This window comes from Caretta caretta, chromosome 4 (assembly GCF_965140235.1).
Source record: "Caretta caretta isolate rCarCar2 chromosome 4, rCarCar1.hap1, whole genome shotgun sequence".
In the NCBI taxonomy this organism is placed as follows: domain Eukaryota; kingdom Metazoa; phylum Chordata; order Testudines; family Cheloniidae; genus Caretta; species Caretta caretta.
In genome coordinates, this window is record NC_134209.1 from 77,961,546 (window position 1) to 77,989,493 (window position 27,948).

Genomic DNA, 27,948 nt, shown 5'->3' on the forward strand with positions numbered 1-27,948 from the left:
ACTTCCATGTGATTAGCTGGCTGAGCTCACCAGTAATGGACCCTGCAGGTGATCAGCCCACATCCTTCTCTGCTTCTTCGGCATGGATTGTTGTGGTAACAGAAAACAATGTTTAAGCTTGAATACTAAAAATATATTTTTACTACAAAGGCAGACAATTTCATTTGTTCCATTAACCACTCCTAACTTTTTATATTTTAATGATTCTCAATTAAATGACTAGAACAAAAAACAAATAGAAAAGTGGTAGCTTCCTGTGGCAAAGTTATCCCAGGCTCTGACCAATCTCTGTAAATTTCCACACACACCTGAAAAAAAGTTCCCCAAACCCAAAAAACCCCTAAGGGTCAGATTTTGATACTTCATTGAGTAGTACCTTCCTTCCTAAGTGGTCCTATTGAATTCAGTGGAATTCTCATGGTTAAGTTTAAGATTTTGTCATGGTTATTTTTAGTAAAAGTCACAGACAGGACATGGGCAATAAACAAAAATTCACAAAAGCCCATGACCTGTCCGTGACTTTTAGTAAAAATAACCCAGGGGAAGGAGACGGATGACAGCTGGAGCCCCATGGTGGTGGTGGGGGAGGAGGACTGGTAGCCTGAGCCCCACTGCCATGGGGGAGAGGGGCACAGCCCCATTCTCGGCCGCAGCCACGGACGGTGGAGTTGCACAGCCCCAGCTCTGGCCCTGGCTGCAACCACTGACAGCTGAAGCCGAAGAAGTCATGGAGGTCCGGTAAAGTAATGAAATCCATGACTTCTGTGACCTCCGTGACTAAATCATATCCTTACTGATGGTGTAAGCTCCTGTTCAACATGAATGAACAAATCAGAATCTGGCCCTTAGTTAAGATAGAATTAAGGTTGTAAATAAGTCTCTATTAACTTACAGCAACATTTTTAAAATGTTGTAACTACAAATACAAACATTGGAAATGAGGAAATTCAGAAATAAATGGGGGTCAACTCTGAAAAGTAAGTGTGAAATTCCATGTTTATTATGTCTCTCTGATTTACTTTTCAAATGTGCTAAATACACAATTAGAAAGATCTCAAAATGGGATCTTATGCACCATCACCAAAACTGAAGTTTCTGCAGGCCAAATTAAACTCTGATTTCATCTGTGCAGCCTCAATGTCTTCAAATCCCATCGCCTTCCATGAGCTTTTCACAGAGGGTAACTGATTGGAACACAGGAACCTGTTCTGTTGTTGATGTCTAAGAAGGGAAGAGAATCCACTTTAGAATGGAATGACTTTAAATTTGAAAGTCTGGAAGTTGAAAGGTTGTACTTATTTAAGTAGAAATACTTCAATATCAAATTTGAGATACATAAAGACTTAGGTTGTACACACAAACATTAAAGCACCCATGTCCAGGAATAGTCACTTCAGAAAATGTTTGTCTTAATGTCCCTTGCAAAGGACAAACTCTAGAATAATAAAGTCCCCAAACTTGCAAAGACTTATTCACATGAGTAACATGCAAATAGTCCCACTGAAGTGAATGGAACTACTCACACACATAAAGTTATGCATAGGCTTAAGTCTTTGCAGGTTCAGGTCCTAAAGTGACATGTTTAATGTGTTAATAGGGAGTTTAACTTTTATTCACTAGTTTTTGGGGTGTGTGTATGGATGTGGAAATATTTTTGGAGCATGTAATCACACGCTAGTGAAACACCTTAGATTATTAAGGATTCATTTCAGCAGAAATCTATGGTGTGAGCTGCAGGTGTGGGAGGGGAAGGAAAGAAACTGAGTGATTACAAATATACACATTCTATGTCTGTATGACCCATAGTCTTCCTGCCTATCAGACCAACAAACACATGGTGTGAAATCAACAAAGGAAGTAAGTAAATACTGTAATTAACTTTGGACATTAGAGTTAGCAATTAGAAATACTTGTCAAGCAAGTCATCTGTCTGCACATGAGTTTCCGAATCTGTTAAATGCGGGTAACAATCTATGGATGAGAAAGTGACATGTACCAGAGGTGCTAAGATTTATTATTAAAAGGAGCTCCATTGAATGAATTCACTGATTTGAATGTGTCAAACATGATTTATTCAAAGACCCAGGATTTTTTAAGTTTCTCTAATGCAAGGTTCTTTCTTTGTCTGTACAATATAGCTTTATTCATTTCCCTCATACTGTCATTGTGGTGGGATCACATTATACATGGTAAATAAATATTTGCTCTCCTTGTACTGTGGAACATTTTGATTATTCTAGAATTCCAAGGGTTCTGTGAACAGGTACTCACATAAGAGCTGTAAATAACAAACTTATTTTGATTTATTTATTTATTCAGTCCCACTTACTATGAAAGATAAATGTCTTGTTTTGATATTTTAATTTTGTTTCATTCCTTCTAGCAGTGTTCAAGTTCTAGTTTCTGAGCACTGAACATAATTATCTCCTGCCTAACTCATTTTTCTTTGAACACGGGGTGTTGATGATGTCAGCTATGTACCTTTTTGAGACTGCCTGCTTGAAATAAAGCAACCATCCCTTCCCATCAAGATTAGTCCTTGACCACATTCCCAAAGAGAAAAGCCAGTCAATTATCCAAAGAACAATATAATACAGACACAATTTACAGAGCTAATCCCAAAGTAGTATACTGGATTCCACAGTATGTGTAGAGCTGATGGTGATAATAGCGATAGGCTGGGAAAATCTAAAATCTGGCTAATCTTTTTCTTATCTCCCGCTCCTTGTACTGTGGGTTGTCTGTCCTGGGCCTCCGAAATCAGACTAATCTACCTCTATTCACACTGGACCTAATTCTTCTCTCTAATAAACAATGAAGTTCCACCCCTATATTGGAGAGCCCTGCAGATGTTAAAAGGTTACACTTGGTGACAAGCATTTTGTGGTGAAGGTGTGTGTTGCAACTTAAAAACATGAAAAGGAGAGCTAGATTATATTGGTATCCAGTTCCTGTGTATGCACAGGCACCATGCAATGGAATTTGTAACTTGGGAAAGGGATGTACTCCTGATTATGAGAAGATTGCCCTCAAATCTCAAAGCTAAGACCTTGAGAGAGCCAAAAAGATGATTTTTCCATTTTGGAAAACAACTGATATTTTATACCACTCTCTGTTATCTGTTTGTTCTTTTATGTAGCACAAAGCTTTATTATAACAGGCAGTTGCTTAATATTTGAGAAGTAAGGTACAGTATCTGGAAGGAAAGGAGTGTCTCTCAGTGCAGTTTCCTATGGAAATAGGAAGTAGCAGAAAGAAGTCTTTTAAAATTTTGTACACAAGGCCTATAGAGAGATATTGAAACGGGACTAAAAATGAAGAGATGTAACCAAAGTTTCTTTTAAAATAGTTTTGCAAGGTTTTAGCCATATGACTAACACACCTCAAATGTGAATGGAAGCCATGCATTTATTGTTGAAAATATAAGCCAGGGGTGGCCAACCTGAGCCTGAGAATTTACCAATGTAAAGAGCCACAGTAATACGTCAGCAGCCCCCCATCAGCTCCCCTACTCCACTCCCAGCGCCTCCCACCCACCAGCAGCCCTGCTGATCAGTGCCTCCCCCTCCCTCCCTACACCTCCCAATCAGCTGTTTTGTGGTGTGCAGGAGGCTCTGTGGGGGAGGGGGAGGAGCGAGGGCACGGCAGGCTGAGGGGAGGGCACGGAAAGGAGTGGAGTGGGGGCAGAGCCTGTGGCAGAGCCAGGGGTTGAGCAGTGAGCACCCCCCTGCACATTTGAAAGTTGGCACCTGTAGCTCCAGCCCCGGGGTTGGGGCCTATACAAGGAGCCGCATATTAACTTCTGAAGAGCCGCATGTGGCTATATTTCTAATGCATTCATTTAACAGTATGGTCTGTTGGTCTCAGCAAGGAGTCAGTAGTTCTAATTCTGTCTCTTCCACTGACCAATTGTATGATCTTGGATGGTAATAGTAATACTTCTTATATAGTGCTTTTTATCTATAGATCTCAAAATGCTTTACAAAGGAGGTCAGTATCATGGTCCCCATTTTAAAGATGACAGAGAAAGGGAAAGTGATTTGCCTAAATTCACTCAGCAGGTCAGTGGCAGAGCCAGGAATAGTGCTCAGGTAACCTGAGTCCCAGTTCAGTGTTCGATCCACTAGGCCATACTGCCTCCTATTATAATAAGACACCATTGACAGTATTACCAAAGTTTATGGAGGCACAAGTGATCTATGACACTGCCTCTCTGGCTCAACTCTAGCCCCTTGAGGAATCTTCAGAACAGCTGTTGGTTATGTTCTAGTTTCCTTAGTTCTTTAGTTGTTTCATGGCTCCAGGGTTTGATTAAGGGAACTGGCTGCTCAACTGGGATTTTCAGAAACATTCTGAAGGTTGCACTTGCTCAGCTTCTTGACTTGGTAATGTAAAGGCACAACTAAGCCCACTAAACACATTTTCAGGAATCCCACTCCTAAATAACTGAAAAATACACACACACACACAAGAGAGCACACAATAGAGAGTTAATTTGTAAAGAGTAAATACACACACACACACACACACAATAGAGAATTAATTTGAGATAGATGGGAGAGCAAGCAGCTGCTAAGGGGCTAGGTTGAGCCAGCGGGGGGTGAGACTAGCTAGGATTGGCACAGTGATGCTTTGAGATAGATGCACCTTGAGTTTCGTATTTCTTAGTGGTTATCATTAATACCTGCAGGTGCAGGTTTTCTGCAGGTGAAGTCCCTGAATTTTGTTGTCTCTGTTTTTGGCTGCTTGCAACAAGACTAGAATGTCTCAGTAGCTGCACATTTCACAGATAGCACCCACTTGCATACAAAGAGCCTCTGTTGCATTCCATGGTGCATGGGCACAACCCAGATCAGAATTTTCAATAATGCGGGTGACTATGTCCTTTGCATTAGCATGTTATTCACAGGACTGTGATGCTGCCTGACATTGTAGCTTTACAAACTGCTCCTTGGCACAACTGGCTATTGCTAGTTCTTGATGTGCTCTTACTTTTGCAATAAAAGTGGATCATTTTGGGTAGGTGTACTGGAATGGCCCCTTAACAGGTGCTGAATTCTTTTTCTGCTTGCACCTAGCCCCAGGGCAAGATAGCGTGAGTGAGGAGACATTATACCTTCCTATTCCAGCAGTACTGGCATTTCTAATGTCTTGTATATTTCTTATGTCTGTGTCTTATGTCTGTCTGGCCTCCTTCTCAGTGCTCGGGTCCCAGTGCAGTGGAAACACATTTATTTTAGCAACAAATGGGTATACCATACACTACTGTGATAGCTGCCATTGGAGAATCCTGGTGACTGAGCACTCAGCTAAAGTTGGGATACCAGAGCTGGAGTAAAATGTTCAGAATTCCTCCCCCTCCAGTGTTTAAAATTCTGAATTCGGGAGTGTCCAAAATGAAGCATTCACATTCAGTGCTGCACATCCAATATACCATTTTTAAAATAACCGAGCACACTTTTCTGAACCAAATTATTTCCAGATGTAACTCTGCTGTCTTCGGCAGGATCACACCATGAATGAATGTGGCCTTCTTTGTCTTAGTTTTCTCCTCTGTAAAATGGCTAAAATTAAAACAATATTTCCTTACTTCCTCCATTAGTATGTTGTGGCGATTAAGTAATGTTTATACAACACTTTAAAGATATAAAGCGCATAGTAATTGTAGTATTTAATGCACTGGGCAGAAGGTGAAACTGAGGCCATATGTACAATATAATGATAGATACCCTCCACATGTGGGAGGGGATACACAAACACAAATACTGAGATGTTAAAATAGTGCTCCAGACAAAAAATGTCCTTGTTTGCCTTAGAATGTACCATCTTTCAATAATCTATACTTTCTTTCCCCAAAGTTAAACCATCCATAACAAACAATCAGAATTATTCTAAAAACATAAATAACTCTGTGACAGGCTGCCATTTACTATCACCACACACACATTCTAACTCCCACTTCTCTTTTCATGTCAATCAGTCAGCACCCAGATGCCAGACTATGGAAAACATTCTTACAGCAGCAGGGGCAGACCTGCCACGTTCTCCAGAAAGCTTTGGAAATGCCTTGGTCTGTCAGATTGAGATGTTTAGGCTGAAGTTGGGTTATACAGAAACCTTGCAGCCACAGATCCCAGATACTCTAGACTCATTCCTGATTCTAAAGTATTTATGTGCATTAAACTGGTTTGTCAATGGGGTTTTCTGCAAACATCCCATGAGACAAGTTTATGGGGCCTGTTGGACTATAAAAACCATGGGGTTTTGCTCATATGGATGTATTTTATGTCTGGATCTGTTTATTGGTTTCACCTACTGAAGTGTGAAATTTCACCGACAGAAGAATAATTCTTGTAAAAATCCATCATAATGTAATGTAGTAATGACAGGACTCTCGGTGGAAATATAAATCAAAACAACAGAGGTATAGGAAGCAGAGGCAGAATGATTTGGGATGGTGGCAGGATGGCAGCAGGCTGTAGTGCCTACCAAGCAGACCTCTGTTTTGAGATGATTTAGGCTGTGAGAAGGACAAAAATCTTGCTCAACAAACACAGGACCTTTTCCTCTTGCCAGGTAATGAGACAGCAGCAGTGGCGCAACGGAAATGTTTGCGTGGAGGAGTTATACGTTATGATCCTTCTCAACTCCTAGGTGACACTCCTACGCATCCTTTTAAAACAATGTATATATACAGAAACTGGTGTTGTTACGTTGGTGACATTTCTGATATTAAAAAAAAAATAGATCATTTATAAAAGGGCAGACTCTCCGAGCAGTCTGATTCCCTAGGAAGTTCCTCTGTCTGTCCTAACCAGCTGGGTACCACAGTTACATGCATGTGAAGCTGCTGTAGTGATGGGTGCCCTAGAAATATATTGGGTGTGTAGGGAGATGAGTGGCTGGTAGACAGTGCACTTGCTGCTATTAGAAGAAATATATGTAATTAATCAGAATAGGATGTTTGTAGGTTTGTGCTTGCCACACTGGCTCGTGTATTCAACAAGCAAAGCATATGCTAACAATCTTGTTATAAATATTTTGGGGGGAAATGTTTTAAGTGAACGTAATGAAAGTGAATTTGATTTCTGTGTCCATGGGATGTGTATCTATTTGTCTCCCTGTGAATTCTAACAAGGACTAATTATGTGGTTTTAGTATTATGTAAATATCTGTCAACTAGGAACTGGAGTGAGCAGTCCAATCCGTTTCACAGAGGCCACCCACCAGACATCAGATAACTACTGACCTCGGTTGGTTGTTTTCACTTTAACCTCTAAGGTTTATTCCTTTAAACATTTTATTATAGTCTTATATTTTAAAAAAACCCTATATTTAATCCTATTGTCTTTAAAGGCTGTTGATTAAAAATATGCATATGTAACTTTTGTAAGACTCAAAAGGAACTTTGACATACACAAAAATATCTGAGCAAGTACATGGTTTGGAGACTAGTTCATGAAGTAGTAAGCTACAATGAAAGAAAGCAAAATGAAATGTTAACAGTGGTCAATATTTCACTGTTTTGGAAAGGAAAAGGATTATGCTTGAGAGATAACAGCTGCTTTTGCTTTTTATGTCTGGACACTGGCTACAATTTTCAGTTTATGTTTTATCCATTTTTGTTTTGCTTTAGTAATTTCATTGGTGAGCATTTCAGATAATACAGAAAGAAGCTATTGGATTGGTACAATGTTAGATAGGAGCTGAATTCTTCTGATGATATTTAAGATTAACTCTTTTTATGGCTGCTCTGAAGCAATGTCAAACCAATGGTGTAATTAAGGTACAAATGTGGAAAAGTGAACAGGAAAATAAGAGGATGCAAAACTAACACTGAAGCAATAGGAAGACAACACTGAACCATAAATACCTCTCAAATTAAGTGCAAAAAAAATGCATGTGCCAGAGATTTAATAAATGCTACTGGTATGGAACAATAAAATCAAAATATTTGTTTTAATTCGTGTATATAATTTTATATACAATACAAATTGTTTTGTATATTAGTTTGTAAAGGTCAAGTTAATTTTGTTCATTAATTAAAAAAGCATTTGTGTGATGGATTTAGATAAATTGAGGGGTAAAGAAACATTGTCTTCTGTAAAAAGAACAGTTAGTACTAGAGACTAACAAATTTATCTGAGCATAAGCTTTCGTGAGCTCAAATAAATTTGTTAGTCTTTAAGGTGCCACAAGTACTCCTGTTCTTTTTGTGGATACAGACTAACACGGCTGCTACTCTGAAAATTGTCTTCTATGTGAGTTCATTATCAGACAAACTTACATTGCTTCATGCTGTGATAGGAAAGGAGATAAGGTCTTGGCCATCTGTTCTGAAGGTCCTGAGTTTAAGTTTCCATGGGAACCAAAGCATGGTGCTAGTGGGAGGGGAGGAATTCATTTGGGAAACTATTTATCTTTGCTTCAGAGAAACAGAAATTTTTACATACATTTGTTCATAAGAAGAGACTGCCCCTGACTTACCTCCTTTCCTGAGACTTTTAAACTTTGGCTTAAAATTTGCTGGTGTTGAAACTTGACCTTTTATAAAGCAAACTGGACACCAGGTGGTAATGATTGCTTAGAGCTTAATTTTTGTTTTTCATGCTTAAACTGTAGTTTCACAGCTAATCTTTTCAGTCTAGTCTAATCTTAATGTTCTGTTTAAATACCAGCTAAATGTGGTTGACAAACTGGAATTTCCTCATGCAAGCATAGTAATGAAATACATGTATTGGTGGCACAAGAATTCTAAACTGGTACCTATCTTTGTTTAATTTCAGTTATTTAGGGCATATTGCTAATATCATAGCCATGGGAGCTGGGGAAATAAATCCTTGAAATCACTCTTGCATCAATTTTCTTGTAGCAGTTAAGAAGCCATTCAATTTGGAACAATTCTAGGAGATGTAAAGATGATACCTTGTACCAGGTCTCCTCTACAAATATGTTAGTAACTACATTCCAATCTGAGGAATTAGTTCTACCTATCTAAACTCTTTTGCAGTTTCAGTTGGACATGATATTCTTTATTGTGCATCTTTTGTGAAATTCTGCATTAAATGGCTGTATTAAATGGCTGCCATGTTCCAGCCTGTGATGGGGTATATAAACCCCACTGGAACAGAAGGGATTAAGGAGCAGTTCTGGGCCCAGATGGCTCTACTCCACCGCACCTGCAGAGCCTCCTCCATCTAGAGGAGGAGCTTCAAAGGGAACCAGACAACTTGAGGGTGAAAGTGTAGGAGAGGAGAGACCTATCTTGAGAGCTCCTGAATAGGGGTACAGCAGGAGTCTAACCTGCAGGGGAAAATCTGGAAGCATCCAGGCCCCAGAGCAGGGACTAGCTTTTCTCTAGGATTAGGGAACTCTGTACTCCATCTTATGCTGGATCATTTGTAAGACTTTGACCATTATGGGTGTGGAGAAAGTAAATAGGAGAAGCATTATTTACTCCTTCTCATTACATAAGAACTAGGGGTCACCAAATGGAGTTAATAGGCAGCAGGTTTAAAACAAACAAAAGGAGGTATTTCTTCACACAACACACAGTCAACCGGTGGAACTCTTTGCCAGAGGATGTTGTGAAGGCCAAGAATATAACAGGGTTCAAAAAAGAACTAGATAAGTTCATGGAGGATAGGTCCATCAATGGCTATTAGCCAGGATGGGTAGAGATGGTGTCCCTAGCCTCTGTTTGCCAGAAGCTTGGAATGGGGGACAGGGGATGGATCACTAGATGATTACCTGTTCTGTGCATTCCCTCTGGGGCACCTGGCACTGTCCACTGTCTGAAGACATGATACTGGGCTAGATGGACCTTTGGTCTGACCTGGTATGGCTGTTCTTATGTTCTTATACCCTGGACTTGGACATTTTAAATGGTAGGAAATGCCCCAAAGCATTCCAGAGTGTTTGCTATCCCTGCCTAGTGTAGAAGCCTGGGTTGAAGAACTCCTCAAGAAGGACGAGCTGGGCTCCCCAACAAACCAACCCCTGCATGGTCAGCACAACCCCTCTTTCCCTGGAGATAAGACAGAATAGAGACATTGTAAACCCTGCGGCGAGGCTGTCCACACAGGGGCCTGGAGGTGAGCTGAAGACTTTCTTTTTTGAGGACTTACATATTTTGCTGGGCTTTCTCACCCTGGACTCAACTAGTGATCTGGCTGGAGGGCAGATATACTGTTTGCCAAAGAGGAACCAACACACCACCATAACGACTGCTGGAAAGGATGCTGTAGAAGGGGGAGAGTGAGTGTCCAGTGACCTAACCACTAGGCAGCGCCACCAGTGGGCCCTGCCTCATCACACAGCCCAGACATGGTAGGTGAAGTAATTCTTTTAAAAATAAAAGTACTGTAGGTATAGAAATTTATTGAAAGACAACTTTTGATTTGTTTGGGCTGAAAGGCATTAAGGAATATAATATGAACACAATATTAATAGTGATTTATGACCCTGGTACTTCCTAAATTTTGATTTTTCATGAGGACTAACCTTCATCAAAAGCAATCATACATTCCAATACCTGAAACCCATGTCTATAAAATGGAGCGTATGTAATACTGGTGGGTTTCATTTTGCCAATAAATTCCGTAATTTGAGTGAAAGGAGTGAAAATGAAACTAGCAAGAGTAGCTGAAAAAAAGTAAAAGCTGAAAAAGAGTAGTAGAAAAGCGACAGATGGGAGAGTAGTGTGTTTCTAAAATGACAATATTGCATAATTGTGATATTTCTTTAAAATAGTTTTTTAATCTTGTTTTTCTAGATACTAGCCAAAAAGCAAAGGGAAATGTCTAGAGGGTTTTCAAACTTACCATAGGGCACAACACAAAGAGTTCTGTATTAGTACCTGGAATCAAAAATTGATAAGGTCTCCCTGTATATAGAAACTCATGGGATACCCTCCCATACATTCCATAATCATGCTGTTACCAGGTGATTATAGTTGGATGGAAAATAGAATTTCTGTCCCATGGGAAATTTTAAGATTTTGAAATTTGTTTTTGTCTCAAATTGGGATAAGAAAAATCAATCTCAGAATTTTTAATGAAATTAAATATTCCAAAAATGTTGTTTGAACTACTGTTTCAATAAGGTCAAAATCTTTCATTTTGACTTTTCTATTTTGACTTTTATGTAGCTATATTATGAATTCTAATATGTAATCAAAACAAAATATTTTGACCTTCTTGAAACAAAGCATTTTGACAATTTCATGTCAAATTTCAATGGAATCAGATATTCCCATGGAACATTTAAATGTCATTGAATCTGCATTTTCTGTCAGAAATGTTTTGTAACCTAGGAAAACACTGAGGAAGACCTGGAACTACTGACATCCCTAGAGGAGAAGTAGGATCTGTGAGGGGGTGTAGGGGTCAGGAGAGGACACAGACCAGTCCTGGAACAGAAGCATTGGATCAGCCTACCTGCCTTAGATTAGCTTCATAGATTCATAGATATTAAGGTCAGAAGGGACCATTATGATCGTCTAGTCTGACCTCCTGCACAACACAGGCCACAGAATCTCACCCACCCACTCCTGCGAAAATCATCTCACCTATGTCTGAGCTACTGAAGTCCTCAAATTGTAGTTTAAAGACCTCAAGGAGCAAAGAATCCTCCAGTAAGTGACCCATGCCCCATACTACAGAGGAAGGCGAAAAACCTCCAGGGCCTCTTCCAATCTGCCCTGGAGGAAAATTCCTTCTCAACCCCAAATATGGCGATTAGCTAAACCCTGAACATATGGGCAAGATTCACCAGCCAGATATCCAGGAAACAATTCTCTGTAGTAACTCAGATCCCACCCCATCTAACATCCCATCACGGAGCAAAGGCACCAGTTGAGAGGTACAGAGAGAATAGGTAGATCTCTTTAGTGAAAAGAGATGGGCTCAGGGACAGTTAATGAATTTATTTTGGGGTATGATAGGTTGAAGACAGAAATTATGGATATATTTTTGGAGAGAAAAGAGGTCTATTGCAAGGGAAACTGATTAGTTTACAGCGAATGTCACTTATTAGGTATCCTGACATTGACAACTGTTGGTTATCATCAACATTTTGCTGGGAACTGATCCCATTCCATTCATTTTAACTTTAATGGGTTTTGGATATTAGCTACTGTCATGCTCCCTCCTGACAATTTTTTTTCCTGTGCAGTCCTATGGGTCCCTAATCCCCTTGCTCCCCATAGAAAGCCCCAGCTGCAGGCAGGTTTGTGGGGCTGCAGCCAGAGAAGGAACAGTTCAGACATGCCGAGCCTGGACCTCTGCTCCCAGGGCTGGGCACAATACAGCGATTGCAGCGTCATGTACAGTGCAGGCCCATGGAAAACTCTGGCCCCTGGGCAGCAGCCCCGCCTCCCTGCTGTTGCGCTGCCTGAAGCTTACTCTCCCAGCCTCCTCTCCCAGTCTGCAGCACTGGGACTCCTGCATGACCTACTGTGTGGGTGACAAGTCCCTGGCTGCAGGGCTTCCCCACACTGCTGTCTCAGGCATGAGCCTTTTATGTTGTTAGCAACTTTTCTTTGGGAGCCAAGAGGTTGCTAATAAGCAGCATTCACTGCCCTTTGTTTCGGGGAGCCCATTTCAAAGGGGGTTTTTATATCTACATGTTGCTAATTCTTCACCTTATTCCTATTTTATAGCCTTAAGCTCCTAAAGTGGAGGTTTTGTACGTGTTTCCTTAAATAGTTTCCTAATTGTTAATAGAATTTCAAATTTTGCATTGATTTTTTTTTCTACTAAGACATTTCACATTTAAAACACTCATGTATGATGAAACGGACAAGTCCAAGGTCTCATTAACATCCTTACTGTGAGAACAACACAAACGCAAACACAAAATAGATAAGCAAATAGATATCTATGTTTGTAATTAACACCAACTTCTGACTTCTACAACTCAAGAAATCTGAAATGCTTTGACCGGGCTATACTCCTCCATCGAGTTTTGACGTTTGAAGTCAGTAGGACTTGCACTTCTAAGTCACATAGATGCTTTTCAAAATCCCATGCTTAGGTGACTGAATATGTAATCAGGGTCCAGATTTTTAAAGGTATTTAGAAGAATCTCCATTATTGGATAATTTTAAGAACAGGTTAGACAAACACCTGTCAGGGATGGTCTAGGTAATACTTAGTCCTGCCTTGAGTCCTGGGGTCCCTTCCAGTCCTACAATTCTATGCTTCTATAAGATGCCTAAAGATTCAGATAGGCACCTAGTGGGATTTTCAAAAGCACATAGGTACCCAACCGCCATGGATTTCAAGGTACCTATCTGCATCTTCAAGCACCTAAATTCCTTTACAAATATGGACCTAGGAACCTAATTTTAGGGTCCTATTTTTGAAAGTTTTGGCTGGGTTACAAAATTTCACATTAAATGTGGTAATGTATTGAAAGTCTATGTAACGTTTCACTGTTACCACTGAATCAATTTTGTTTTGAAGTGACAGAGATTTTATTCCACTAAGAGGGAAGTAGGTTGGGTGCCTATGTGCTTTTAACACAAATACATTTTTAGCCCCAGATGCAATAAACACTTACGCATATGTTTTACTTTAGGAACATGAATGGTCTCAATGAAGTAAAGGGGGATGATTCACGTTCTAAATTACGTGTTTTTAGGATCAGGGCCTTTGTTTTCAGGGGAGGGGATGAATTCTTTTATTTATTTGTTTGTTTATTTATTTATTTATAACAGTTCTGTAAAATTAGTAAGATACCAGTAGTGGTATTTAATGAAAGCACACATAATTTAATTTGATACATTTTAATCTAACATGGCAATAGTAAAAATTTTCAGCTTAGTTTTGCAAAGGCTCAACCTGATATAAATCAATGATTTTAAAAAATCCAAAGATTTAAAATTAGTGATTTAATTGCCTTGATTTAATGTATCCACCTTGCACAGTTGTAAAAGACTTTGAGGTAAAGGAGATGCACCCTGTGCTCACCTGTGAGCATGCACGCACTCACTCTCATATGAAGATTTGTTCTTTCTTTCTTTGGTGTTTTTACTTTTATCTAAAATAAAAACCATCCCAATTGAAAGAGCATATTTTGCTTTTAATGTTTAGAAAACATAACAAAAGGTCTCTGCTATGTGAATCACAGAGATGGGAAAGACTTATGTCATCCTCTGCCGGGATCGTTTCCTGTAGTATATTCTTGATTGTTTTTTTGTCCAGTCTAATTTTAAATGACTCAAATGATGGAATTTCCATTGCTTCCCTTGGGAGTCTGTTCCACAGCGTGATAACCATACTGTTGGGCTTTCCCAGATGTTCAGCCTCATGACTGATCAGTGCAGTCTGAGGTGTTGCAGGCCCCAGGCTGCAGTAGGACTCATTGCAGTGGTCTCCCGTGCATTGGGGCCAACTGGCTGCTTCCAGAGATATGGGGATTTGTGAGGTGTGAAGACTCCTGCCTCCCCTTCCTTCAGAAGACATTATAGCCTGTTTGGATGTGGAAGGGTTTGGTGAACTGTATGCATACCACTGCCCACTACTGGTTGGCTTACCAACAGGATAAAAGTACTAAAAGCAAAAGTGAACAGAGATTCTCCTTCATCTCAGGTGGTAGATGCCTATGTTTCTGTAGCTGAAGGTCCAAGATTGTATCTCTGAAGTAGGTGTAAGATTTAGTTGGAACATTTTATTTTTTTTATAAACTCCATACACATTGAGGTATGTTTAAAATGTTAAATTAAAATGCACTGGTCGCGACTTGAGGATATTTTAAAGTGGTTGCTTAAACCAGAATAGGTGGCTTGCTAAAGATGATCTGTAATAGGTTGTCAGTCTAAGACCTTTTATGAGAATGCAGGGCTTCTTTTTAAGCCATTTTAAACTCAAGTGCTAGACACCTCCATTTGGATGCAGAAATGTTTGTGCTAACTAACACATAGGTTATGTCAGATGTGTCCAGTTCTCTCCATTCTAGGAATGTAAGAAGGATTGACATATCCCCATGTTTGGGTAATGGGAACTGGGGCTGAGATGCTGCAGAAAAGTCCAAAGAATAGATAAAATTTGAGAGAAGGCTTACACAAAGAGGGTTATGTTTTGTTAGCAACATAGGAATTGTCATACTGGATCAGAGCCATGGTCCATCTAGTCTGTAGATGTGTCCTGCATCCCTTGTTCCTAGATGTATGATCTTGCATTTGGCTGTATTAAATGCATCTTGTTTCAATTGACCCAGTTTATCAAGCAATCTAGATTGCTGTTACTTTCCTGTTCTCATAGTTATTTACCATTCCACCAGTCTTTGTGTCATCTGCAAATTCAATCAGCAATGATTTTATATTTACTTTCAGATCATTGATGAAACTATTGAATAGCATTGGACCAAGTACCAATGCCCGTGGAACCCCACTAGAAACACCCTCATTTATTAAGGATTCCCCATTGACAACTACTTTTTTGGAATCTGCCAGTTAGTGAGTTCTGAATCAATTTAATGTGAGCTTTATTGATATTGTGTAGTGCTAATTTTTAAATCAGAATGTTGTGCAGTACCGGGCATGTTATAGCTATGCAGTTATCTTTACCCACCAGACTTGTAAAACTGAAATCAGGAGTGTTTTGATGAAACCTATTTTCCATAAAAGCATGTTGACTGGCATTAATTATATTTATTGACAAACTCCTGTCAGACGTTCCCAGGACTGATGTTAGATTAACAGGCCTATTGTTACCCAAGTCACCTCACTTGCCCTGGCAAAATATTAGCACTCTTCCAGTCTTCTGGAATTTCCACAGTGTTCCAAGTGTTATTAAAAATTAACATCAGTGGGCCAAAAATCTCCTCAGCCTACTCTTTTGGAACTTTTGAGTGCAAGTCATCCAGGCCTGCTGATTTTAAAATATTAATCTCTAGTAGATGTTTAACATCTTCCTTAGTTATTAATGGACTGAAAAGTACTTCCTAATCCTCATGAGATGTTAGTACATCATCCTGCTTCTTTCCAAACACAGAACAGAGATATTTTCTGTATCATTTTTAAAAATTTTACTGTCTCTATCTAGTAATGGGCATATTCCACTGTTAGGAATTCTTTTGTTCCTGATATATTTTTTAAAAACCTCCTTGATGTTCGCCTTGCTAGCTGTAGATCTTTCGCCTGATGTCTTTAGCTTCCCTTATTGTAAACTTTATAACTTCTAATTTTATTGATTATCTACTTTTCCATTTTTATATTTATATACATTATACATATATTATTAAATTACAGAGTATTTACAAGGTCCTCATTACTTTTCTATATATTTTTGTTACATTTTTAAGCCATTCAGTAGGTCAGTATTCAAAATTACTAATTTTATGTCCTCTTATACATTTAATACGTTTCTCTCTCTTTTTATCTTGAAATATTAATAAAATCCTCTTCATCTAAATCCCTTGGCTTGCATTAACTCATTCTGCTTTTTCATCTACTCTAATATTCTCCTTGCAAGCTTTAACTGACTGCATATTCCTGGCTGGTTCTTTCCCCTTCTCCATTCATATTACAGATGGTTATTTGTTGTCACTGCTGTTATTTATTGAAGGCTGGCAGTGTGCTTGGTGCTGTATGTAATTCAAAGGAATACATAATCCCTCCTCCAAAGAGCATACTGTCTAAAAATCTGTTACTAGTAATGGTGTTTGGGATTTCTTCTAGAGGACAAAACAATTAGAAATTGATACACTTGTGCAGCTCAGACACTCACTCCAGTAGAGGGTAGTAGTGCACACACATGCAACACCGTTCAATGCAACTGGCAAAACAGTACTTAACATTACAATATTTTATAATGGTACTTAGACGCTAATGAAAAGTCATTTAAAAGAGAGGCCAAATCCTACATTGTGCTGAGCACTGTCAGTAAGTTGCATGCCATCAACTTCTACTTCTTTCACCTTGCAGAACTGGGCCCCTGACTGAATTCCTTATTAGTTCCTTTCTAGAGCTCTTTACAGTTTTGCACCCTTTAGTAACCATGTATTTATGGATAAATAGCTTTGTGCCATGTAAGAAAATGTCCTGTATTCTTCCCATAAAGTAAGTCCATTATGAAATTCAAGTTTTATGAACTTGCTGGGAATTAAATGAGCATACACAATGCAACCTGCGGTGTGCAGGAAAAGACATTCAACTGATTACCTTTTGGCTACCACCCACACTTGAAAACAAAAGACGAAATGGGCTGTGATCCCACACTCTCCTTGAGAACTCTGCCTACTATTCCTGTGTGGATCAAATTTATCCTGATATATAGCCATTTATTCAAATTGCTGTATTGTTCTTCAGTAAAGTTTGTGGCAACAGAAAACAAAACAGAAGCTATCTGACATAACAAGCTAGTCTAAAAGAAATCAGGCAAAACACTTCACTGCACTGTCAGGAACTAATCGACAACTCTGATGTTTACTGATAAGAAATACCAATCCACAGTATATGATAAAACTACAATAGTATCTCATTTGGTGGGATCAGGATATACTCATGCTTTGAAATTGAAAACGTTTAGGATGCATAGATATGTGAAAAACTGTGATATACAATGCTAAAGGAAGGAGTTTCTATTGTACAGCTGGCTTTATAAAATGCCATTGCAATTTATAGATCTGTGATGTGTGATCCATTTTTGACATTTTCCAGAGTCCTATGATCTCAAGTCTTTTATGTATTAATGTACATCTGCATATAGAGAAAAGTAAAGGGTACTGACAGGATCACCAATAGGGATTTTTGTAATATGCTCTACAAAAGGAAAGACCCTAGAGAAAGAGACTGATTGTACTATACGTAAAAGTCTTCTGAAAAACCTCAGTACATTACAGTCCCATCTTTTCCCAGTCATTGACCTATGTGGAGAAGTGTACAAAAGATACTGCCTCCCTTACTGTCTTATTGTTGAACAGTGGAGGCAGTATGAAAATTAAAAAATGCCCAATGGCCCCAATTCTTCAGCATCTCCGTGCACATGTAGGACTTGGGTGCAAGTTCAAAATTGGTTTTTGCATTTTATTATTGACTTGACAGTGGACTTGACAGATATGTGTTGAAAACTTATGTTCTACATTTGCTACAATACAGATTACTTTTCTTAGGTCTCTCCTAGGGGAAAACCAGAATGTTAGGACTTATTGATTCTTCTTGGTTTTATCATGTTTTTTTCCACCAAAATATTTTATATTCTCCAAAACTGGTGAACATTTCTCTTCATTGGGATATTGCTATTGAGATATATTCAGTAGTTACTGCTATTGAATCTCTTACAGTGGTTCAAGTTCAGCACCCTGATTCAATTTACAATAACAACTAGGTTTCATCCAAAATTGGAAGAAATTATTTGATGCTTATGCAGAATTGTTGGACTGTACATAACTTGTTCCATTCTCTACTGTATTATCTAAGACTTTGCTAAACAAAAATGCTCACCTCTATCCAATTATAGCTTTCAAACCTTTGATAATAACCTCTTCAAAAGCCAAATCATGCTAATTTTCAGCGTTCCCTGAAGTTTTTATTTGTACTAATCTTCTTTGCACATCCGGTATCTAGTCACACTACCACAATATCCAGCCCTGAAACTTTATAGAGAAACCTCCATGTTGTTAATTTAAATACAAGTATCTGAATTCTAATAATTTTCTAAACATTTTAAAAGTTTGTCAAAATAAACATCCAAATAGAACTACAGTACAACGAATAATCCAATTACAGTGCAGACTAATAACACCAAAAATACACAGACTGGTCCGGATAACATGAATATACTCTCATTTCTTCACTCCACCTCAAACTTATTTAAATTATTATCCATCTAACATGACAGTCCCCTTCCTCCTTTATAAATGCCTGACCATAACTTATTAAACTATTATTTTATCATGTAATTTCTAGGTATTCATTTGAGGCTCCTTCCACCATTTTTTAGACTTAATCTTCAATTAGTGGAAAAGTACACTTCCTCAGACTCAGCCTGTTTGCATCAGAAAAAGCAGTGGAAGCCACGTATTGTTTAGAAGTTTTATTCAGACCTTGCAGCATGGAAAAATCATTTAGCAGAAATGGCTGTGGCAAAGTTGGCAATTCTTAACCCATCTTATGCCAAATCCCCCCCCCCCCCGCTTGAAAAATTCCATTGATGTCATCACCCCAGTATCTTTTAGTTTTTGGACAAGCCCAGATAATGGGCTATATTTAGCTCTGGCTGAATGAAGCTGGGCATTCTTATGCCGAGGCTGAATGTAGCCTGATTTTTATAAGGATACCCTCTTGTCCATCATATCTGCAACTGATTTCATCATATTTTAACATACATTTAAATAGACGGGATCTTTCAATAAGATATTTACAGAATGTGTGACATAAAGTCATAATATTAAATAATCATTACAATACAATATATACGTATGCATCCGATGAAGTGAGCTGTAGCTCAGGAAAGCTTATGCTCAAATAAATTGGTTAGTCTCTAAGGTGCCACAAGTACTCCTTTTCTTTTTGCGAATAAAGACTAACACGGCTGTTACTCTGAAACCTGTATGTAGGTGCGTGTATTTGTGTAATATACCATTGAAAAGGCAAATTAAAATCAGGAGTTGGCTATCGGGGATATCTGAAAAAAATAATACACCAGCAGCTGTGCATAGCCAGAGCTCAGTGCTCCCTGACCATGCCCCTGCCTGTTCCTATACATTCCCTGAGCTGAGCAGAGTGGGGAGGTTGGTGCAAAGGCTGGCTATAGTGGCTACACACCCACTGAGAGCTCGTCCATACTGAGAACATTCTGACTGATCTCCAGTCAGTTTGCTTCACTTCTTAAAGGGGCCAGAATGCAGAGGACAACATGACCCGATATCTTTTGGATGAGATGTAAAACTGAAGCTTTGACAACAAGTGGGCATGAAATATCGTAAGATGCTTTTCATAAGAACAGGATTGCTAATCCCGGTGTCCTAAGAAAACTCAGGTAATTGCATCCTACCTTCCCCTGAAGTTTCTATTGCATATAGCATTCTTCTTCACTATCTGCTCTAAACTGTTGCATCGAGTCACTGGGCATTGTTAGTTCCACCCTAGATGTGACTGCCTGTTAGTAGTAAGTGAAATTATCTCTTTTTGTATTCACGGGACTGTTGTGAAGCTTAATTAGATAATATTTGCAAAATATTTTAAGATCCTTTGGGCAGAAATTGCTAGAGGAGTGCAAAACAATAACATCCTTTCCCCCAAAACAAATGTACTCACTCCTTAGGCCAAAACTTTCAGTCATGAGTGACGAAAGATACAGTAAGTGCTTACATTAATATATCTATTTATAATTAGGGGATTTTTATTTATAATTTATATTTATAAATAATAATATATTTATAATTTATAATAATATTTAGGACCTAAACAAGTGACTGATTTCCAGTGGTGCTGAGCACCCACAGCTCCCTTTATAATTAAATGGACTGAAGTAGCCTCCACAAAGGAGCCCTGCAGCCTGGAAGTGCAGATTCCTCTTTCTTCCATAAAAAACGAGGAGTCCTTGCGGCACTTTAGACACTAACAAATTTATTTGGGCATAAGCTTTTGTGGGCTGTAACCCACTTCATCAGATGCATTTTCACTCCATGCATCTGAAGTAGGTTCTAGCCCATGAAAGCTTATGCCCAAATAAATTTGTTTAGTCTCTAAAGTGCCACAAGGACTCCTCGTTTTTGCTGATATAGACTAACATGGCTACCTCTCTGAAATCTTTCTTCCATTAATCTGTCCACCTTAGCTTCTCAGGCTGGCTGCTTGGCAGAGGATCAGCCCCTTGTAATTTCGTTTCTGTACATCAGAAATAAAATGGTTCATCAACAGGGAGAGAATTAGGTGTTTTACTGCAATTTAAAATAAGACACAGGGTGAGATTCTGCGCTTCATTTCTTAGAGGTGCAGCACAAAATTCACAGTTCTGGGAAAGGGGGGATTTAAACCAATGTGAGGCCCTCCCATTTCTGGGATCCTCCAGGGACTGCAGAGGTCTCGGATGTAACTTAGACAGCCCTTGGGAGGGAAGAGCCATGCCTCTATGGTGGTGAGGGGAGACAGTGGGACAAGAGATAAGAATGAGAAGTGTGTGATAGGGAACTGGGACGTGGAGTCATGGGGGACATGGGGAGAGAGATGGGGGCTGGAAAAAGGAGACTTAATGGACCAGGGAAGAAGTGGGCAGGATTTGGAAGTCAGGGCTGGAAGGGCCTTTTACCATTAGGATGAATTTCCCTTGGAGCCTGGACTAGACCCAAAATCCCTGAGTCTCACCATTCCTCTGCTAAAAGCAAATAGCTGTAAATCCCACTGACAAAATATGTTCCTCATCTCCCTCTAATCTGGTCCACATAGATGACAACCTCCTATTGCTATCAGTTACTTTCTTAGCTCAAAGAAAAAAGAAAAGGAGTACTTGTGGCACCTTAGAGACTAACCAATTTATTTGAGCATAAGCTTTCGTGAGTTACAGTGGATCCGATGAAGTGAGCTGTAGCTCACGAAAGCTTATGCTCAAATAAATTGGTTAGTCTCTAAGGTGCCACAAGTACTCCTTTTCTTTTTGCGAATACAGACTAACACGGCTGTTACTCTGAAACCTTTCTTAGCTCAATAGGCAGAGGTCTGTGCTGTGGAATAAAAGGTTGTAATCCTACTCCTGTACCAGGTGGGACTGAATATAGTTCCACATGCTGGAATTTGTTTTTTCAATTTGCTCAGTTAAAAACTTAGGAAAATGACAAAAACGACATTAAAGAACATTAAGGGTGCAAAGTCAGTCACTCAAAAGTTAGGAAATGGCAGAATTAAGGCTGCAACCTTAATTCAGCTCACTTGTGCATATGCATTATAATAGACTTTCATTACCTGGCCGCATACTATTCTTTCATGGGACCTTGCCTAGTTCAGTGCACAGGATGAGCAGTGCTCATGGAATGACTCAGAGTTGTGAAATGAATGAGATTGTGGTTTTCAGGATCACTGTCTCATTTGTTGCTGAAGTTGGAGGATGTGTAATTAATAAAACAGGGATTTCAGGAAGAGAAAGGAAGGTCTCCTGTTAAGGCAATTGAATCCTGCCCTGGATAACTGTATTCTTTCTCTGCCTCTGCTACAGAGTTCCTATGTGATGCTGGGCAAATCACTTAAACCAAGCATTTCACAAGTAACCTTGATTTGATCCTTATTTTCTGGGTACCTGACTTCAGACACCTGGGATCTGATTTCCACTCTCAGTTGCAACTGAAGATGAGAGCTGCGCTGTGAACAAATAAAATGATATAATATGCTATAGTCTCAAAAAACTCACACCTTAGGCATCTAAAATTGGGCACCCTAAGTTAATAGACACTTTTGACATGAATCTCTGTAGGGATAATAACCCCTCTGGGGGAATAATAACCCCTCTCCTCATAGAGTAATCTTTAAGTAATTTCATTAATGTTTATGAAGCACTCGGTCACTATATTATCTGAGTGCCACAGAAAAGACCACCAGGAAATTAATAATACTGTCTCCAGATGGGGTCTGAATAGTTTGAGTAGTAAATAAGGCCTTGGCCACATATTTCACAATGGGGAGAAAACAACAAAATCTTGAATAGCTGCTTGTTAAATGAGCACTGTCTATCCTGTTCGCGGAATGAGGCAGGAGTCTTGCGGAGAAAAAGTAGTATGTGATCATATAATTAAAAGACTGAATCCTATCCATTTAGGGACCGAATGGCTAGGCAGCAGTTCTGCGGAAAAGGACCTAGGGGTGACAGTGGACGAGAAGCTGGATATGAGTCAGCAGTGTGCCCTTGTTGCCAAGAAGGCCAATGGCATTTTGGGATGCATAAGTAGGGGCATAGCGAGCAGATCGAGGGACGTGATCGTTCCCCTCTATTCGACATTGGTGAGGCCTCATCTGGAGTACTGTGTCCAGTTTTGGGCCCCACACTTCAAGAAGGATGTGGATAAATTGGAGAGAGTCCAGCGAAGGGCAACAAAAATGATTAGGGGTCTGGAACACATGACTTATGAGGAGAGGCTGAGGGAGCTGGGATTGTTTAGCCTGCAGAAGAGAAGAATGAGGGGGGATTTGATAGCTGCTTTCAACTACCTGAAAGGGGGTTCCAAAGAGGATGGCTCTAGACTGTTCTCAATGGTAGCAGATGACAGAACGAGGAGTAATGGTCTCAAGCTGCAGTGGGGGAGGTTTAGATTGGATATTAGGAAAAACTTTTTCACTAAGAGGGTGGTGAAACACTGGAATGCGTTACCTAGGGAGGTGGTAGAATCTCCTTCCTTAGAGGTTTTTAAGGTCAGGCTTGACAAAGCCCTGGCTGGGATGATTTAACTGGGAATTGGTCCTGCTTCGAGCAGGGGGTTGGACTAGATGACCTTCTGGGGTTCCTTCCAACCCTTATATTCTATGATTCTATGATTCTATGATTCTATCACAGACTGTATCATAATGCATATGCACATGGGGCCTGAATTGTTCAAAGAAACGTAATTCTGGCATTTGCTAACTTTTGAGTGCTTGACTTTGCAATTTTTATGTTCTTTCAATGTTTTTGTATGTAATGTGTGTGTATAGCGTTTTCCTAGCTATCAAACAAATACATTTACTAACCATAATAAGTTAGTCTTCAACACTCATTGTTACAGAAAAACACAAAGCACAGTCCAATGTAAATGACTTTATAATTACGTTTGCTAACTTGTTTTAAGAATTTGTTTTGTGTACACACTGTTTCCTGCTGTAGTATTCACTACGTATCAAACTACACTTGAGAAGAACTTCCTTTTCAAATGGTTTAAAAGGAAACTTTATCTAGCATACTTTGATCTGTAAAGGAATTTAAACAAAACAAAATAAACAGCTCCCAGATATAACCAGTATCACATTTCACACACATCTTTCACACCTGGCCCAATTATAATCTTCTCATTGTAATTGAGTCCTGTGGGTGTTCCTGACTCCCCTTATTTTACAAATCTGTTTAACCACCAGTGAAGTGAAGCCACCAAGTTTAATTCTCCTCTCTCACATTTGGTATAAATAAGGAATAATCTTTCTGGCGTCTGTTATTGTTTTTATTACACGGGAGCCTAACCAACTGAGACGGGGTTCCCACTGTGTTTGGAACTGCACGAACACATAGTAAGAGGGAGTGCCTGCTCCAAAGGGAGATTTTCTCCCAAGTTACACTGGTCTGAGATGCAAGTGAGGCAATAGTCAGTCCTTGACTAGAGACAAGTTTTAGGACTGATACCTTGCTATACTGTATATCACTGCAAAGGGGATATTCCTAGATGTCCAAGATCATCCATAGTCTTGTATGCTCCCGAGATATCTGACCTTAAAACTGTTATATTATTTTCTGTACAGATTTTCTTTTAGATAATATCAAGAGGTTTCTAAAATTCTACCATTGTTTTAAAATGACTATTAACTTCATCAAATGATCCCTGGGTCTCTTAACATAGGACATCATAAAATTAATGGCAAAAGTTTAGAAGTCCCAAGCCAGTGTTCTGGTTTTTTCAGTCTCTCCTCATAAGTAAGTCCAGCCGTGCTTCAAAGGTCACTTTCTAGCTCGGTGTTGACTTTCTCCAGAATCACGAACAACTTTGTATTCAATTTTTAAAAAGGCTTTTCGTTCAAACACTCAAAGCTGTTCTGTTGTGGAAGGACAGGGCAAGTAAAGCAATGTGATAGTGCTACTATAGAGACAGGCTGTCACCCCCTCTGATGGAGTCTGGACAAATTCTGATATTTTTACAGAAGTCAGAAAAGGCTTTTTGCCTGATTTTTAAGAGAGATGATTAATCATCTGCTTTGGAGAATTATGCAACCGGAGTCAAAACTGGAGGTCGGTCCTCAGATAATTACTCACTAGCACGACTAGCACTTGACCTGGGCTGCACAATAGGGGATGGGGAGTGGGACCGGCAGTAGGCAAAGAACCTACCCAATCACTTTGAACTCCCACACAGGGGCCAGGCACAATCCAGTTGAGAAGTGCAAGCACTCTCCTTGCTGGCACACTCATTGGTGGTAGATGCCCCCAAAGTCTGAAAAGAATAAAGTGCCAGGAGGGACTGCTATAATCATCTAGAGTCTAACTTCCTGTGTAAGACAGGTCATAGGACCGCCCTGAATTAATTCCTGTCTGAACTAAAGTATATCTTTTATTAAAACACCCCATCTCGGTTTGAAAAGAAGCCTCAAAATGAGGGTGAGGTCCCATGTGCGGCACTGGCCTGCAAAGCTAGCTGAGCACGGAGGGGAGTGTATTCTGCACAAATGAAAGAGTGATGGTGCTGTGTGCAAACTGGGAGATCTAGGAGGAATGCCGTCCCCTGCTGCAGCACAGCCAGACTGCACTCCCTAGTTCAGGACATGGCTTAAAAGTAACTGTGTGGCCCTGAGTAAGGATTCCTGGATGTAAAGAATTTAAAAAAAGATAAGGAAAAGGTTTATTAAGTTCTATAGTCTATCCTCTAGGTGCACAATTGTTTCCTATTGTAAAATGGTTAGTGCTTTAGTCAGTCTACTTTTTAAAATCCCAATAATCTGCTAGAAACGGACATTGTAGTATAAACCTGCTCTGGCAGATGGATGTACTAGACAACCTAATGGTGGTCTTCTACATCTCTAATATCTATTAATGCAAGATCAATGTGTAAGCATCTTTTGAAATCATGGAAGCATTCAATGGCTCCTTAAAATATTGCAATTGGACAGAATCCCATTATAGGTGGTATCTCCGACTTTCCTGTTTGGTGACCCTACGTCAACAGTAGCAATACAGTGTAATTTAAGTGGAAGATGTTTCTAAATTGGTCAGATAAAGGAAATTTAATTAATTGTAAAAATAACTCTTAAACTAAACACTTAAAACAGTAATCTTCTCCTAGTCCTAACCAGTGATGTACAGAAGAAGAGGAGATTATGATAGGCTAGATGACATCAATCTTCTTGACAATAATATTAGAAACAACTCCAGATAGCTACAGAAAGTGGCATGTAATTTCTTGCCTTCTTTTTCAGTGATCAGATCTGTCTATATGGGGATGGCTATAAATACTTGTTTTGTTTATTCTACAGCCCAAGGGCAAATGTACAGGAGAGACAAGGTTCTGCAGCTGCAGAGTTACAGAAAACTCCGCAGTCTACTGTACCAATAGGAGCTTCTAAGTACGTTTTGAGACAACCTAAAAATAAATCTGTACAGCTAGCCGCATCTTATAGACACATTTATCGAAGGGAGGAAAATGAAAAAGAGCATAATGGTTTAAACAAATCTTTAAAAACAATTTTTTCTAAAGAAGATGTATCTTCACATAAATGTACATATATTGAAGTGTAATTTATATTCAAATAAATGTCAAGGGTGAAACCCATGGATGAATTAAAATACAATGCACCTCAGAATTTTGGTTCTGAGCCAGTCAAAACTCTGATGTGTCCCTGTAGGTTAGTGGTTTGGCACTTGCAGATCATAATGGCATTTCTACTCTAAATAAATGTTAAAGCCATTACTGTAGAATGCTTCTTGCTCTGTTTACCTCCCTATGTTCTTTTCTTAAATGGGCTATAAATAGCACTTGGTCTTCATTAATAATGTTATTGGACAGCACCAGGGACAAACTCAGGCCAAATTTGTTATGTCACAACCAGAGCAAAGTAAAGATCTATATGACAACACAACATTATCAAGTTGCAATGCACTGTCATCCTGCCTTAACATGGTGATGTTGCTGCAATCCTTAAAATATTTCAGGATGCTTGTATGGCACAAGGCAGCCTCATGATAATCTAGATTATTTTGCTAAAATCTGGTCCTATATACATCAGGACCTTTTACTTAAGTGAATCACTGGTTGATTTGATCAAATCTTTTGGAACAAAATCAGATACATTAAAAATAATATCATTCTTCATTGACTTTCATCAGTTCAGATTCTCTTAGGCAGATATTAACAGATAATTCAGTAATTGGTATATGCCATATTTGGTCTCTTAAACATAGACTGAGTAAATGAGATTTCTGCAGGAGTCCTATGCTTGGACCAGGTGGGATGGAATGTTCCACCTAAGTCAACAACAGAAATAGCATACTACATCTGTCAGGGCTGTTGCAGCTCATGGGGTTGTAGTAATGTACTTGTCTACCATTCCCTACTCTGTGAAGGCGTTTTTGAAAGTGAATTTAGGTAGCCATGGGCAACTTTGCCCCTTCGCCAGCTTCCCATCTATCCTCCCTGCATGCTGCAGCAGAGGCTATCAAGCTAGAACCTGGCTCAATAGCCCTAAGGAAGTATGCAGAGTCCAGTTTTACAGCCTTTTCATGGTTTGTCTCTCTCTCCCGTACAGAATGATAATGGATTTGCTGCTCTATGGCTTCTGTGCCCTACAGAAAAAGGCCTATAGAAATTTCCACATAATTAATAAGGAAGGCCAAAATTCTGAACAAGATAAAAGAAAAAAAATCCCAAATAATACCCATTTAATAATAAAAGATGTTAGATCTACAACTTATCTCTGAATGAAAGGTAGATTTGTAGTGTAGAGTCTCCTTACCTGGAAATTAGCAACACACCAGCAGTGTTTTCTAATCTGCCAATCAGAATATTGAAAATGTGACTTAGATTAATCAACATACATTTTCCAAATTATTATTTATATAGTACACAAAAACATTACAATACAATCCTGTTCATTTTTACTTCATGGGACGAAAATGCTTGACCATAGTACAATTATGTCACCTGGAGTCTTAAAGATCTCACAGGGCATGTCTTCTTTAAAGGCATATCCAACTGGCTCTCTCCTCCTTCATCCAAGACCCCATTTTCCCAAAGGCTTCAGATCAATATTCCTGGCTGGGAGGTAGAGAAGAATAACTATCCCTC

The 27,948-nt window shown here is 39.2% G+C and overlaps 1 long non-coding RNA gene across 1 annotated transcript in view; it reads right to left on the bottom strand.

Annotated features, from left to right (window-relative positions):
- Positions 1-995: 995 nt before the first annotated feature.
- LOC125635662 (uncharacterized) overlaps positions 996-27,948 on the bottom strand; it is a 38,439-nt gene continuing 11,486 nt past the window's right edge. The window contains exons 2-3 of the long non-coding RNA XR_007356332.2: positions 27,617-27,652; positions 996-1,221 (exon numbers count right to left, since the gene is read on the bottom strand). This is a non-coding gene — a long non-coding RNA (uncharacterized LOC125635662). The remainder of the gene's footprint in view (positions 1,222-27,616; positions 27,653-27,948) is intronic.